Here is a 15,974-nt window from a genome sequence, read left to right on the forward strand (position 1 = left end):
ATATATCATATGCATTTCTTGTATCGTCGCGTATAAAGCGCTATTCAATGTATAGTTGTCGGTTTTAACTACCTATATATACCTAGTAAACTTTATTTACAACATGAACTAACGCATATACGACTACTGTAAATTAACCATCGGTGGTCAGCTGGTTTGTTAATGCCTAGAGTTTTATTCTTCATTTTAAATTCATTTAGGTAATTGTATTTTAAATAATCAAATGAACTATTATAATACTATGTACTTGTACTATATATCTATACAGTCACTCTACCTTACAGGTAAAACGACAAAATAAGGTCTTCATGATTAAATGATAGTTTGTATGTGTAATCTCGAGTGGTCTTATAGTTGTGTTATTGATATATACCTACTTGCTGAGTAGTTAAAGAAATTGAAGCCAAACATTTTTTAGTTTCTGCCGCAGCTGAAATTTAACAAAATTACGCGGACATTATGCCGTTGTGTTTTCTTCGGCACGTTACGTTTTTGGATGCGCGTCTTGTGCTGTAGGGACCACCGTCGCAGTCGTGTTTCGGCACAAAAATACAACATATTACAATTTACAATATGGCACCTACGCAATAAAGTGACTGTACAATGACAGAAATAATAATAAGTTCATTAATCGTCTAAATATGTTAGTTATAACATACGCCTATTTATAGTGCGCTGGGCTAAATAAACGTAATAGTGTAGTGCATATAGCATTATATATATTAAAATAACATTTCGCAGTGTGGGGTGACACTGACGTTACATATTTATTGTCATATTATTATCATGACACATCCAAATATACACACACATACACACACACACACACACACACACACACAGACACACACACATATATATATATGTATATAACATATGTACCTATATAATATTATAGTGTTAATGTATAACTCTGAGCGTATAGCGTTTAAATTGTTATAATATATAAGTAAAATATTAAATAGTCGTACGCGTTAACAACCATATTGTAATAATATTCTTCCATAGCTATATGCCATGTATTATTTTGCTAAGCGTAACCATATTATAGTATTATTATAATTCTTAATTTTTTCGTGACGTGTAATCGTAATAATTTTATACTAAAATGTGTGTAACGCGTGATTCTAGATTTTTTTTAGATTTACGATGTAGTACGTTGTTTAGGTTTAATTTTAACGTTGCGCCGTGTCAAAGCCAAATATCTATATATACATAATTCTAAATCCACAACGCAATCGCGAATAATAAGGGCTGAAGACTGCTACATATATGCAAAAAATGTGTAATTTTAACCACTATTTGACTAATTTTCAAAGATATTATAATTTTATTTATGAAAGTGAAATTAAATTTTAAATTTATATATAACTCTTGCCAAATCGTACATTTGAAACAGAAATTGTTTTATATATAGTTTATCATCATAATCTTAAGGATTAATTAACACATAGTAGCGAATGTTTCAATTTAATATTATAATATTATATACACCATGTCACCATCATATATACAGTCCTAAGAAATTATTTTTAGTCCACCTGACATAATATTTTGTTCGCTCGAAGGTGAGCATATATATATATATATGTTTGTCGCACGTATAGCTTCCTATATAGATAGGTAAAATATATATATATATTGTATGTTCAACTTATATCTCAACAAGCGTTTGGGTCGAGGAAAATTGATTTTGCACTCACTACGCGTAGCAGGTGACATCATAAAACGCAGTTGCCGTAAACGTTGACTTTGACTCCCCCCGGTCCGGTCCACGGCCCCGCGGGGGATACGGTTGATTGGAAGAAACTTCTTCTTCTCCTCCACCCCACCCTAACCCACAATGTATACACATACACACACACACACACACACACACACACACACACACACACACACACACACACTCACGCGTATAAATGGGTCCGGGATCACGGTTTACGCCAGGGACTTTGTGTGTGTGTGTTTGTTTGTGTGTCGGAGAAATCATTTTCTCTATTTCACGGCGTTTCGCTCGCGAAACCCTTTGGGAATGGCCGCGGGATTAAATTTCCGCTTTCCGCGTCCGGTCTTGTACATACCCTTATACACCTGTGCGTACTTATGATCGTATATACTATCGTATACAACGCCGTCGATTGCAGAGCGGATTTTCGTGTCGATTTTACGATAAATATATCGTCCCACGGAGGCGTCAGCGACGGGTGAACGGGGGCTGCCGTACCAATACCTACAGTTTTTCTTTTTTTTTGCTTTCCACCTCCGCTACAGTTACGCGCGTTCGTTTGTTTTTACCCCCCTCCCCCCACCTGAGTATTCGAACCGTGTTGTTTTTATTATCGCGCGTTCCACTCGCCCCCGAACTATTTATATATATTATATTATATTATATTGGATAAACTCGACTTTTGCTGGTTTCTTTTCTGACGTATATACTTATATACGATAGACGGAAAGTATACGTACGAATAAGGTAAAATGGCGTTTTCCGATTTCTCGCGTATTACGCGATGTATTATATATTGCGTATAATATAATACACGATTTTGCTGCTGCAGTAATTCAATTTTACGATTCTCGCGCGATATCGAAACTCACGAATCCGCCCCGCTCCCTGCAAAGGGTTGAGCCTATATTTACACGGTATATACACACATATACATATATATATATATATGGCTATATTATAATCGTTTTTGTCGCAAAACAGCGAAACGCGCACATAAAATTCCCAATCCTTTGATTCGAGATAGTAAAATAATATCGAATACACCTATAATACCTGCTTATATATGAGTTTTTTTTTATACATAAAATATTTTTCATCGCGCAATATCATATTGTATACAATATAATATTATATCGGTGCCGTATACACGAGTTTCATTCAGCATTAGCGGGCCGCGTCCCGTAGGCATATTATAATATCTTAAACGTCCTAAACAAAAACAATGGACGGTGAACCGTATTTTATGGAATGATATGTAACACTTTATGTAGTCCGTGCAATACATTTAATGTGCCAGGACTGCGCAATACAAATTTTTAAAAAATAATTACGCATCTGGAGTATTATAAATTATACTCGTAATCAATAAATGCGTGTAACTCGCGCGTGTTTGCAACAAAAGAGTTAATATTGTTGTACACGCTGAAATAGGAAATCAGCCTGACGTGAAAAATAAAAATATCAAACACTCGTCTATGGATTATCTATAAAACTCATTTATCTCTCAAAATAACTATTCCCTAGTTATTATGTAATATAGTAGTGGATGGGTAAAACTGAATATTATTACTATTCGCGAATCGTGACTGAGTATAATAAAATATATTGAAATCGTGAGAACATCGACAACGGACATATTATACGCGATTATTATACGCTCACTATTTCTTTCTGTCAATTTGACTATAGTAGGTATACGTAAATATAAAAAAATAAAAATAAATATTTGAAGTAAATGTATTTATTCTGTTGCCATGTCGTACACATTTTGTAAAAAAAAACCTATATTCTACTATGCAGTGTTTGGATTTTGGTGCTTGGCGCTTTGTTATGGAAAAAATCGGCCACCAATATAGAGCTGTATTGTTTCCTTGAAAATTATATTACTCTAAAGAGTGAAATACACATTTATACGTATATTATATGTGTCGATAAAAAAAAAAAATAAACGATTTTAGTCAAATGCGAATACGTATATATAATTTTTATTATGTTATTAAACCGCGCACGCGTACACGGAATTAAAACCACGTATATATACCTAGACCTAATAGAGGAGTGGTTTTTCTTGGTCGTAATTAATTATTATTATTCATATTGGAAATATTATACGACGTTGTTTTAAAATAATTTTATCGCGCTAATAAATTGACCGGAACGTTTCATTCAGTTTAATGTATAATATGTGTCTACGGTTTAACGGCGTCAATTGATGTTAAATAACTGTAATTTAAATAAAGTGCAATAATTGATGGCGCATACGCCGAGATTTGTCATTGGTACGTGTATGTTATATATAACCATTCATTCAACTGTAAATTATACACAAACGCATTATATATATATATATATACTGGGAGACATGGTCATTTGTAAAATACTTAACATCACTATACAGCATTGCAACGGTTATACGACCCAATAAAAAGTGAGAGATTTTAAAAGTCCAACATTATAGAACTGCATGTAACAATGTGTATAATATATTTTTGCTCATTGTTTTCACGGGCTGCTCGTATATTGTATTTACCAATAGGTAATATTGTGTTTATAACGTATACCTATCTAATATATATATATACAGATATATAATTGATTGATGGTATAAAATAAAACATAAATATTTTCTGTTCATAATAATGTATACGGCAACAGATATTTAAAACTATTTTACCTTATAAGTTACTATAAAATATATTAAATATCATATCAAAACACTATTTATGAGATACATTTCATGCAAGAATTATTTGATGTATTATATTATATTAATTAAGTATGTATAATATAGTCAGCACCACATTTACTATAATTATATTTGTATTCCCGCAGGCGTGAAAATAAAATTTAATCACTTTTTAAATATAAAACATAATTATTAATAAATATTTAATACAAATGCTTGTACATTTATTTATTCAATATATTTTGATGACAATTTATAGATTACGTTGCAAAATTATTGAGTTACTAATAATAAAAGGCACCTATCGTTAAAATTTAAACCAATTATTGTAATCTTTGTTTTGAAGTCTATATTAATATATCGTTATGAAATTAACCAAATGATGATAATATTTTTGGTCGATTTACAATTAAAAACAATTTAATTTATATTTTTCACAGATTTATGTTTAATATATGACCATTTCGGAAGATGTTGAAGATATGATATTATGAGGGCTATGTTGACTTGAACATTGTAGTTATTAATATTGACTTATCAACTATTTACAATTTGTAAAAATGGTCCAAGTACAATAATAAACAATAGATCTAATATTACATATCTAGGTACTTTTTATTTTTGTACAACCATTTTTAAAGTATTTATTTTTTGAACATTTGAAAAGCCAAAAAATTACTCTTTCCTATATTGAATTGGGCACATTAACAAAAAAAAAAAAAATTATTCACTAAATAATTTACAGTAATAAAGATATAGTGGAATAGTTAAATTTTAACAACAGAAATATGTATAACCACGAAATGACACTACTAACTTCTTAAATTAAAAAAATATACATAAATATGGTATATTTAATATTATTTTAATAATCATAATTTGAACAGTTTTATTATTGTATGAAAAATGGAGGTGTGCACTGTGCATGTTTGAGGAATCGCTTTTACATTCATTTAAGATATAATATATGCATGCATGCATTCATGGTGTGTGCGTGTATGTGCAAAGAATTGTTCGGATTGTATTGTATAGTTTTTTTTTTCTGAGCGATTGTGGTAAAATACTCATATACTCTGATCCATCAATACGTTTATACGGAATGCGCGTCGGGGTCGGACTATCTAAAATTATATAATATAAAGTCCATATATTATGTGTATATATATATATATATTGTGCCTATATGACGAAAACAATGGATAAATATATGGCCGTAGTCGTCGTTGTCGTGAGCGTCGGCGATCGGCGAGACCGTGTCCGACGTGTGTAATACGACAAAAACACGAAAAAAAAAAAAATAAAAAATAATAAAAGACCAAATACTAATAGATGAAAAAAAAATGATAATAAATAAACATTGAATATAAGGCCTTAAACACGAGTCGGAAGCACGGGGCAAAGAAAGAGTGAAAAGAAAATGGCATGCTTCCAGAGGAGACCAAAACTCATTACCGTCCGTCCGACCATCTGAATTACCAATTCAAATGATGTCCTACGCACATATACATACCACAGCCGCATATAAGCTCCGGCCGAGTAATCCAGCCAGTCGTAAATCTGAGGACACTGTATACATTACATACATATTACATTATATATATATATATATACTGTATACATGGTATTTTTTTGGATTAAGACGTTTCTCCCCACCCTATATAAGGTTCCGAATCTCTTTCTCTCTCACACACCCCAATCACGGTCACTTATTTTATTTGTTCGACCCGAACCTTTTCAGTTTGTTTATTATTTTCTTTTCTTGTTTCAGAATTATAATTCGGGTGGACATCGTCGTTGTGACTCGTCACCACCACCATACACGTCACCGCCGACCATCACGACTACCGCGACAACTTCGATGTGTCGTCTCGCCACCATTATAATATAACCATTTCACCGGACGCATGCAGATTATGTTTTCAATATTATTTTAATAAAATTCGGTTAGGTGCATGGCCATCTTTTTGCGCTGTAATTCATGCTTTACATCTACGAAGACTATATCGCCCGAGATTTCCTTAAAAGATTCTGAGAAATTAAATACGTCTTTTTCGTTCTGCACACAAATTTCACGGTAGAATATTTGCATTCACACTGATATATTATGATGTTATTCGTCGTTATTATACGCATGTTATTGTTTACAGTGTGTTGATTTTTGCGTTTTAAAATGTATGCACTTAATGTATATAATTTGTTTTCTTTTACACATTTCGTATATAATTTATTGAATATAATATAACAATACGTAACTAAATAGTTATTATGACACACATGCATATATATATATAAACAGCAATTGCTGTAAGTGAACTCCAGAGGAATGTAATATTTTATATAACTCAATTGATAGAAATGATATCCGTCTATCCGTCTATACATAGATAATTTACGTTTGATCTGTGCTCGTATATTTTAAATGGTTACACTTTTTTTTTATTTATTTTTTTTTTATACCGACTGTTCACGTCCCTTTTAGGTCAATTAAAAGTTAATACCTTTTAACCTCAACAATTTCACTGCATTATAGCAAATAAAAATATGATATAATTAATATTCAAAAATAACGACCGATTCACTGGTAAACCGAATATTGCTCTGAAATATTTGAATTGGTTCCAAGGTTGTTGTTACGTAGGGTTCATACAAATTAATTCCTGGTTATAGAATAATTATATTTAAAATGTTGTGTCTAATTTTTTTTTAAACTGTTAGATATATTTCAATAATATTGCAACATTGGTTAATATACTAACGCACGTTTGGATTTTTTCGAAACTATTTGTCAATTATTGTGTTGCATTTTTTCACTTTCTTTTAGGACATTAATTACCGTACAGTAACCATATAATAATTCATCATGTGTGTATGTACCTATTTAAACGGCTTAAAACGATAAAACTGTTAACACAGCGTGTGTTATTATTATATTTATATAGTTCTAAAACTGTCCGGAAAAATGCACGATAAAATGTAATTCGTGATATTGTGCTTTATATCAATCTGTTAACTATTATAATATTATGTATTCTTATAATTTATTAATTTGTTTCAGGTGCGCGAGGATCAAAGGGATTTGTAGTCTACGTATTCTTTTTTTATTCTAATGTGCGCACATACAAATCACACGTGAGCTACGATGAGTATTCTTCGAACACCGAAAATAGTCGCATCGTTATGTAATATACAATATTATACTGCACCTTAATCGCATTGCTCCCAAGTGCGTACATATACGCTTATATATATATACGATAAGCGCTTGCACGCGTAATAAATACGAACGTAAGTGTAACTGCACAGCGGGCGTGAGCGATAAATAACAGTTTTTGTTTCTCCGTCTCTCTCTATATATATATTATATACATATATATATATATATGTATATGTATTATAATTATATTATATGTGCACCGTTCGTGCAGTTCACTCGTTTTGAACGCGACTCGTGCAGTGTGAATAATAGATATATATTATCCTATTTTTTTCTGGCTCGCGGGACCGACGGTCCGCCAAATGCTTGCAGACGTCGTCGCAATAAACTCTCTCGCGGCGGGCGCGGGGCGTGTTCCGCGTGCAGTGCTATAATATGCGTCGTGTCAAAGGCTGCGTACAGGATGAGGTACTGATGCAGTACGAGAGACGAATATAAAAAAAAAATCTCGTCTGGCTGCGTTCCAAATTCGAAACAGAACAAAAAAATTAAAACCGTATACCACCCGACGTTAGAGCGAGTGTATAATATAATACTATACGGCATATATTTACATAACATAAAAATAATAATATATTATATATTTATACATTATACATCATGTGATATCGAAAATCGTCTATGCCGAAAAAATCACCGACGAAATGGGTAACCTACCGTAGTGCACAATATGGTATAATAATAATCGACAGCATTCATAATAATATGACGGTCGTATATTATGTACATTACAAGCGAAATTCAAATTTGTATACATACGATATACATACGTCTTGTACCATAGAGTGTGATAAGACGACTGGTGAGGGGTGGTTCGCATTTGGATAATTTTAACCACATATAACTACATTTTTTTGGGTAAAATATAGATATAGATATCTATAGTATATTATAGTTTAGAAAGTCGATTACATACTGTAGGATCCCTTATTATAAATGTTTATAGAACTGTTAAAATATGAAGTATTATATATAGATGTGACATTTTGTATATTATTTTTTTAATAAGACATCTATGGGCGTGATGATTAATGAGTACTGGTCAAACGATCCGGGAAAGTGAAGTGATTAGGTACCTAAATGTTAACTCATTAGGCACTGCCAGAAAAACTATTTACAATCTAGCTGGTTTGTCAATATTTAAATACTTATACAATTGCACGAACAAAAAAACCTAGGAAGTAGCTTTTTCGTATAATATAGGTCTTGAATTTTACGAATGTACGTATTGAGTAGGTACCACTATTTTTTATATATTAGACTCTATTTTCAGTGAACACTTGATAAGTGTAGTAAATAAATTAACGAGTACACACAAATTAGATATAATAGGTATATAAAGTATATTCACTTGTCTTAAAACAATTATGAACTGAAGGTGTTTTTCTGGAAACAAGTCCAAGCAAAAAGAATTGTGTAGAGTCAAATCCCGAATCAAATAATTTTTGTATCAAACATTCTGCATACAATCTATAGTAACTGTTAATTATTTTTTATTTCATAAATATGCATACAAAGTAATAATAATTTAACTATACAACCAGGGTTTGATAAAAACTAAATAATATTTTTTACTAAAGCATCTATATTCTATTATCTATACTATAGATTCTATAGTATATACTGTATAAAGTATACTTGTTAAATGCGTCATGCCAATAATTTTGGAATTTTTCTAATGACAAAACGTCGTATAAATAATAATTATAATTATGTATACAAACTTAAAATATTAAGCATTAAAACATTATTTTACATTTAACATGCATTATTGTAACGATAATATATATATATAAAAAATGATGTTAACATTGTAGTGCGAATCGCTGAAAAATAACAAACAGGTTTTTTGAAAATTAAATATTATGTATAAGACTTTTAGATAAAATAAACACATATAGGTAAACAGGTTTAAGGTAAAAAATCTATTCGCTTTAATGTTACTAATTTCTTTCAATTTTCGGTTGCCCGATTATCTTACGACTAAATTATAAAAAGAAAATATATACAGTGGTATTTTATAATCTTATAATGTGCATAATCTCCATAATATAGAACGTCATTTTTTAATTTTTTTTTTCTCTTTTCCTATCAAATTTACTACGTCATTATTTGTATTGGCGTTTCACGATATTATCATCACGGTGGAATCTGATTAGGACATTTTCAATCTGGTAGTCGCAATATACGACGTAGATACTTAAATATTGAATACCAGAATACGTTCGAGGACCACTGCAAACAATCGCAACACAAACAAGATTTCATTCGGAGGTGACCTTTGCTATGCGTATTTGTATAATATATGTATGTTATGTATTTATACGGTCGGTAGTCGAGGATGGTCGCGCGTGACTAGTCGTCGGTTAGCCGAGGAGGACGACCATCTACACATTTTGTCGAAAACAAACCTGATGCGTGGAATTTCGTCAGAAGAATCAAAATTAGCGAGGAAAATGTCCGTACACGTTTCCCGTGTATAATTATTACACAAACGCCATGCGCCCACACGTACAACTACCGACATGTAAAGATATTTGGAACAATTTCTTGGAAACTCAGACGCCGTGAGATGTACTGTACGCACTCGACCACTACCATCACAATAATAATATTATGCCATGCACAACGGACGGGACCATTTTAATCCAAAAAATTATTATTATGTATTTTTTTTTTTTAATATTAAAATCGCTTATTTTATTTGTGTAAAGTATGAAAAATATTGTATTTAATTTGTGTGTTCTGATGCAATATTACCAAAAAAATGAATCAAAACTCCTATATAATATATTAATTACATAATATGTCTAACTTTTATTAAAAATTATTTGTATATAATATTTTATACTAAATATATTATATATTTCTAAATTATTATGAAAAATTAATGCTAAATGTTATTATAATGGTTGTTTTGGTCAATGGTGGAAAATTCTCTAGATTTGTTTTTTTTTTTTTTTTTTAGAAAAACAAACAGTGTTGTAAAAAAAATTCCTGATAGAATAATACTTCTGAGACTGCAGGCTTATTCAAATAATATATGAAATAAACATTATAATACGTGAAACCTTCAGCAGTGCGTAACGTTCACGGAAAACCAGAAAGGCGTTTTCGATAAAGTGTGTATATTATTGCTACACTTGATGTATATTTAATATACGCTGTCTTCGGTTTGGCCGGCCTACTTACGTATGATAATATAATTATCTTTGCAGGCTCTACAATAATGCTCTGCAGACAAATAATAATTTGTATAATATATAATTATTTAAACGTATATGTTGTAGAGGGGGAGGGCACAGTGTAGTTTTTCCTATTGTCATTAACTTTTTTCTTCTGATTAATATGTTTGAAAATATGTTACTTTATTATACAGTTATATAGTAGGTATGCAGAGATACCTATAATGAAATATAATATATTATTATATAATCTACAGAAATTATTTGTTTAAATTAAATTTTAGTTTTTGCGTTGAATCAATTTTCCAGGGTTGAAATATTGATTTTTGTAAACTATTTGAAAAGTTACGAGTATAAAGCTTAGATGGGGAATATATGCACACACGAGCGTAGACGGATCGCAGTCATGAAATCATACTCGTATCACGTTCGGCGTTTGAAATTCGAGGAAACTTATACTCCGCACCCGTTTGTTGCGTATTTTATACATCTAATCAATGCTGTTTGACCTCGACGATGTCGTCAGACACGCGACACTCCTTAACACAACTTTTTTGTTGCTTTTTGCCTAAATCAAAATGACATTGCAGCGTACATAATATATATAGTACCCATAGGTACACGTATACAATTCTACATTGGCAATACGTGGAACGATATAACGAAAGGCCATAGATGTACGAAACTACCATATAGAATATGAAGATCTCGCGGGGCTCGGAAGCTGTATGACAGCAAACATCCGTCGAGGTGTGGATTCTTGACCCAAATACTCGAAGGGGGCGCTTAGTTGAAAGCGGCGCATGCGCGCAACTTGGAAACGTATAATATTGTTATTATTATTATTATTGTTATTATCATTATATTCCGCCCACACGCTGAGGGATGAAAAATCAATACGACCCGGCGGCGATATACCGCTCGCGCGATCGGGTACTCTCCGTAGGCGGCGGCGCGTAGCGTCTGACCTATCGCATGGCGTCGTCTTATTCGTTTCGTGAAACTGCGACGACAATGTCGTACAAAGGCCGCTTAAATGGAAGTACAACATCGTCGTAGTTTCTCGTCGAAAATTATCTGTGGCCATCAGAATTGGCACTGCAAATATTAATAACTGCAGATGATATATGTACCTATCATAATAGTACAGCGGACTATGTGTGGTGTATACTTAGCCATCGCTACGATTCACGTATATCCGAGTCGTTAGTTATACACATTTTATCGCGCACATAGGTATAGGATGAATAATAAGAATATATAATGATCGTCGGAACTATAAAACATGTATAGAAAAACTGTAGTACCTACCTAAAATTATTAGTATTTATTACGTTATCCGATGGTGGAATAATGTCAAAATTATTGTGCGACATCCGGTAGCCAAAAGGTAATTTGCAGATTAATATTGTATCTTGAAAAGATATAAAGATATCTTTAAACCCTATAAAACAATATTCAGATGCGTTTTGTATTTTAATTACTTTATTTTTGCGTCAAGTAATACGAAATCAAACATTTATTTTATTAAAATGCTGTGTAATACGTCATATTAAATACTAGATTGGAATGTCAAAAATAAGAAGATACAAGAAATACATCACATTACTACAACATAATATAGGAGCGAAGTATTACAATCGGACTTCCGATCAAATTTAAATATTATACCTTTTAACTTCCTAAAAAAACTAAATTATACAACTTCATTTAGCTAAACGTACTCATATATTGTAATTAAATGTAAATATAATTAGTTTAAATGGCCTTGGATGTCAATGTTATTTAGATCATTAAAAAAAAAAATTATAATAATACGGATTATTATAATTGTAGACTCATAACAATAATAAATATTCTCTTTAGTCTTCATTTTATTATATAGAATATACCGTTAATAATTTATTATATTAATTAGTTTTATATTATAATCATAACAGTTACATTGGTTTTTTTTTCTTAATAATTTAAACATTTTAAACTTAGTTGAAGTACATCTCACTAGTCACTATACAACTAAAAAAAAAAATCAGTTTTTATTTTTCGTTTGATTTTAAATATTTTTAAAGATAATTTCTATTATCATTTATCATTATATTTTATTTATTATATTATAGTATATTGATTTAATTATTAATCAGGTATGCATAAATTAAATAATCAGTTATTTAAATTTGCAGCTTAGATATCTTAAGATTATGGACTATGGGAGAATAAATTGAATTTATCTAAATAATCGATTTTTATAGTACTATGTAGTTTTCATATTAATACGGTTGGGCACATATAATAATTACAATATATGTATATATATATATATTTAATACATATTTTACTCAAATATCAATTCTTATGTAATTATATATTATTATATACAATGGTCCCGAGTAAGAAATGTGTGAATATTATTCATGCTAATATTACTTATATAATATAGCCATATTATTATATTATGGTTACCGTTATACCTAGCTGCAGAGATCATATTTTTTTCTGCTTATTACATTTAATTATTACTAATTTATTATAGGCGTACAACTAATAACTATAATTTCATATTAACTTTTTCGATTTTTTTAATCGTTGTGCAATGCAGTCATTATGGTTCTAAAACCGATTGATAGCAAACACTCATTTTTTATTTGTTTAAATTTAATTATTAATTATCTTTTGGTATTTTAAAAAAAAATGTATATATAATTTATATGACTGAATACTGATGTACTGAATAATCACATTTATTCATAATAATGTACATCTATTTAAATAAGGATCATAATTTTTCTTGACTCGACTAGCGATAATTGAACGGATATATAATTATAATTTTCGTTACATACAACGTCTAACCAGACAAAGACTCTTTACACTGATGTATGGTAATTATATATACGCACCAAATGAAAAAAAAAAAATAATAATCCACCTAGCTTAAATCCAAACTACCAACGAACACTATTTTCGGACTCACCGAATAAATTCTCATATAATCTTACTCGTTTATCGTTAACTGTGTCCCAATATAACAACGCGTCGTGTATATATTTATACCTATGTAGTATTATGTGTATATGAGTATATATATATATATATATATATATATATATACGATAGTGTGTGTTGTGTAGTGTATATATTACATACACTGCGGCGATGGCCTCGAGTTACACCGTCGTACGTTGCATATAGAAAATCAAAATAAAACCTATAAATGACAATTAAAGGTATTTTTTGTTACTTCTTTTTGTATTTCGTATTTTTTTTAATGAGCAGCCTCGGGTAGATGACAGTATTCTCCTCCGTTAATTAAAAGAAAACACGTAACGCATTATAATAAGACACATAAATATGTGATGCATTTAAAATAAAATAAAATGAAATGTCTGTTTGTTTATCCTCTATTTAAGTTTAAAATGTAAAGTAGCGTCGATTATCTTCAATATTATATACCGTACCGTACATATTGTACAACTCACAGCGATACTTAATCGAAACATTCATATTTTATTCATATTTTAATAAATAACGATTCGATCTTATAATATATAGTCGATCATGATAATAGTTATAAAACGACATTTTCATTTTTACCGGACAAGAAAACATATTATTATAGGATTATACTATTATGGGTGTAATAAATTTGTATATATAGGTCATAATAGCCTAATAGCCAGTATAATAGGTATACACAGTAGTTTTTAGTTTGCAGTAGATATAATAAAATGCGCGTAAAACTGTTATCCGCCCCAAATCTAGACTATACGCTGCTATACACCGTTATAATATCATTTGTAATTTTTATTAATTTATCAGTCAAAATATAGTTTCAGTGATAATAATTTTTGGATTTTACATAAACTATAATGTAATGTATTCTTCGTGACGACTAATTCTTTGACGAGGACCGAGATGGTTACGTATATCTGCGTGTGATTATGTTATAAAAAATTCAGGCATTTGGTTTTGCGGGCAAATATTATTATATTGTATATTATTAAATGATAGAAAATAAGAATATAGTATAAAATGTTGTTTTAAGTCTAGTTAAAAAATACAATGGAACTAGAAAAATATGTATTTATTTACCTACCTATACGAGTGGCAAAGTACCTACACTATAAATACAATGGTTATTTTAGTTTTAAAAAGCGGAGTATATAATATTGCGTATGTTACCTATTGATAAGCTACACGTTTTATAGTAACTTAATACTTTACATTGGTACTTTAAGATGATAAAGCTCATTACTATGGTACACCTGCTGAAAGTTTTAGATTTTAGGTAATAACAGTGACAAGTGCGATTTTAACGTTATTGACTTGTAGTGGGTGTACTGTATATTGAGCATGATTAATGATTAATGACCGACTATATAAACATAATCAAAAAAGGATTAAAAACATTTTGGTTTTAAAATTACTATTTCTAAAATATTGTAAGCTGAAAGCAAAACACGAGAATGGTAAGAATGGTCATATTATATCATGTTGTACATAAAACATGTTTTTAACTTTCAGTTTTATAATTAGAATGTATTAGTATATTATATTTGATTTTGTAATTTTACATCTTGTTATTGCTAATAAAAATGTAGTAAGTTCTAGTTATCATTTACATGCATCTTTACCTATTTCAATTTTATAATAATAATAAAGTCGTTATTATTATTTTTGCTATAGTGTGAGTGTGAGGTATTATAATTTCTAATACATCACATCTAACACATCGGCATTAATATTACTAGATACAATTTTGTAAAAATATGATATTAATATTTTGTAAGGTATCTACAACCTTATTTTTTTTAGTTCATATTATATTTTATTTTATAATTTGTTTGACGTCAACACGTTTGAACTGTACCTATATGTGTGTCACGTACTGACAAGTGATAACTAAACGACAACATAAACAAAAGTACTTCTATACCTATATACTATTGAAATCATACGGGACAATACTATAATTATATATATAGTGTATAGACTGTAGAGTATTAGTACATTGACCTCTTGTAATTTTCTAAAATAGTGATAAACGATTCGTATAGTTGTATTTATTTATTTATAAAAAATGTTAAATCTTTTTTTAAAAAAGAGTATAATAATATAATATTATAATTAGTATGTGCTTTTATATAACACATACGTCGCGCT

General features: G+C 30.1%; 1 long non-coding RNA gene across 1 annotated transcript in view; it reads left to right on the forward strand.

The window, feature by feature from the left end:
• The window catches only part of LOC132923085 (uncharacterized), a 35,353-nt gene extending 24,947 nt beyond the window's left edge, over nucleotides 1-10,406 (forward strand). Inside the window, exons 2-3 of the long non-coding RNA XR_009661097.1 lie at nucleotides 6,184-6,489; nucleotides 7,471-10,406. This is a non-coding gene — a long non-coding RNA (uncharacterized LOC132923085). The remainder of the gene's footprint in view (nucleotides 1-6,183; nucleotides 6,490-7,470) is intronic.
• Nucleotides 10,407-15,974: the final 5,568 nt, after the last annotated feature.

Source organism: Rhopalosiphum padi, chromosome 2 (assembly GCF_020882245.1).
Source record: "Rhopalosiphum padi isolate XX-2018 chromosome 2, ASM2088224v1, whole genome shotgun sequence".
Lineage (NCBI taxonomy): Eukaryota > Metazoa > Arthropoda > Insecta > Hemiptera > Aphididae > Rhopalosiphum > Rhopalosiphum padi.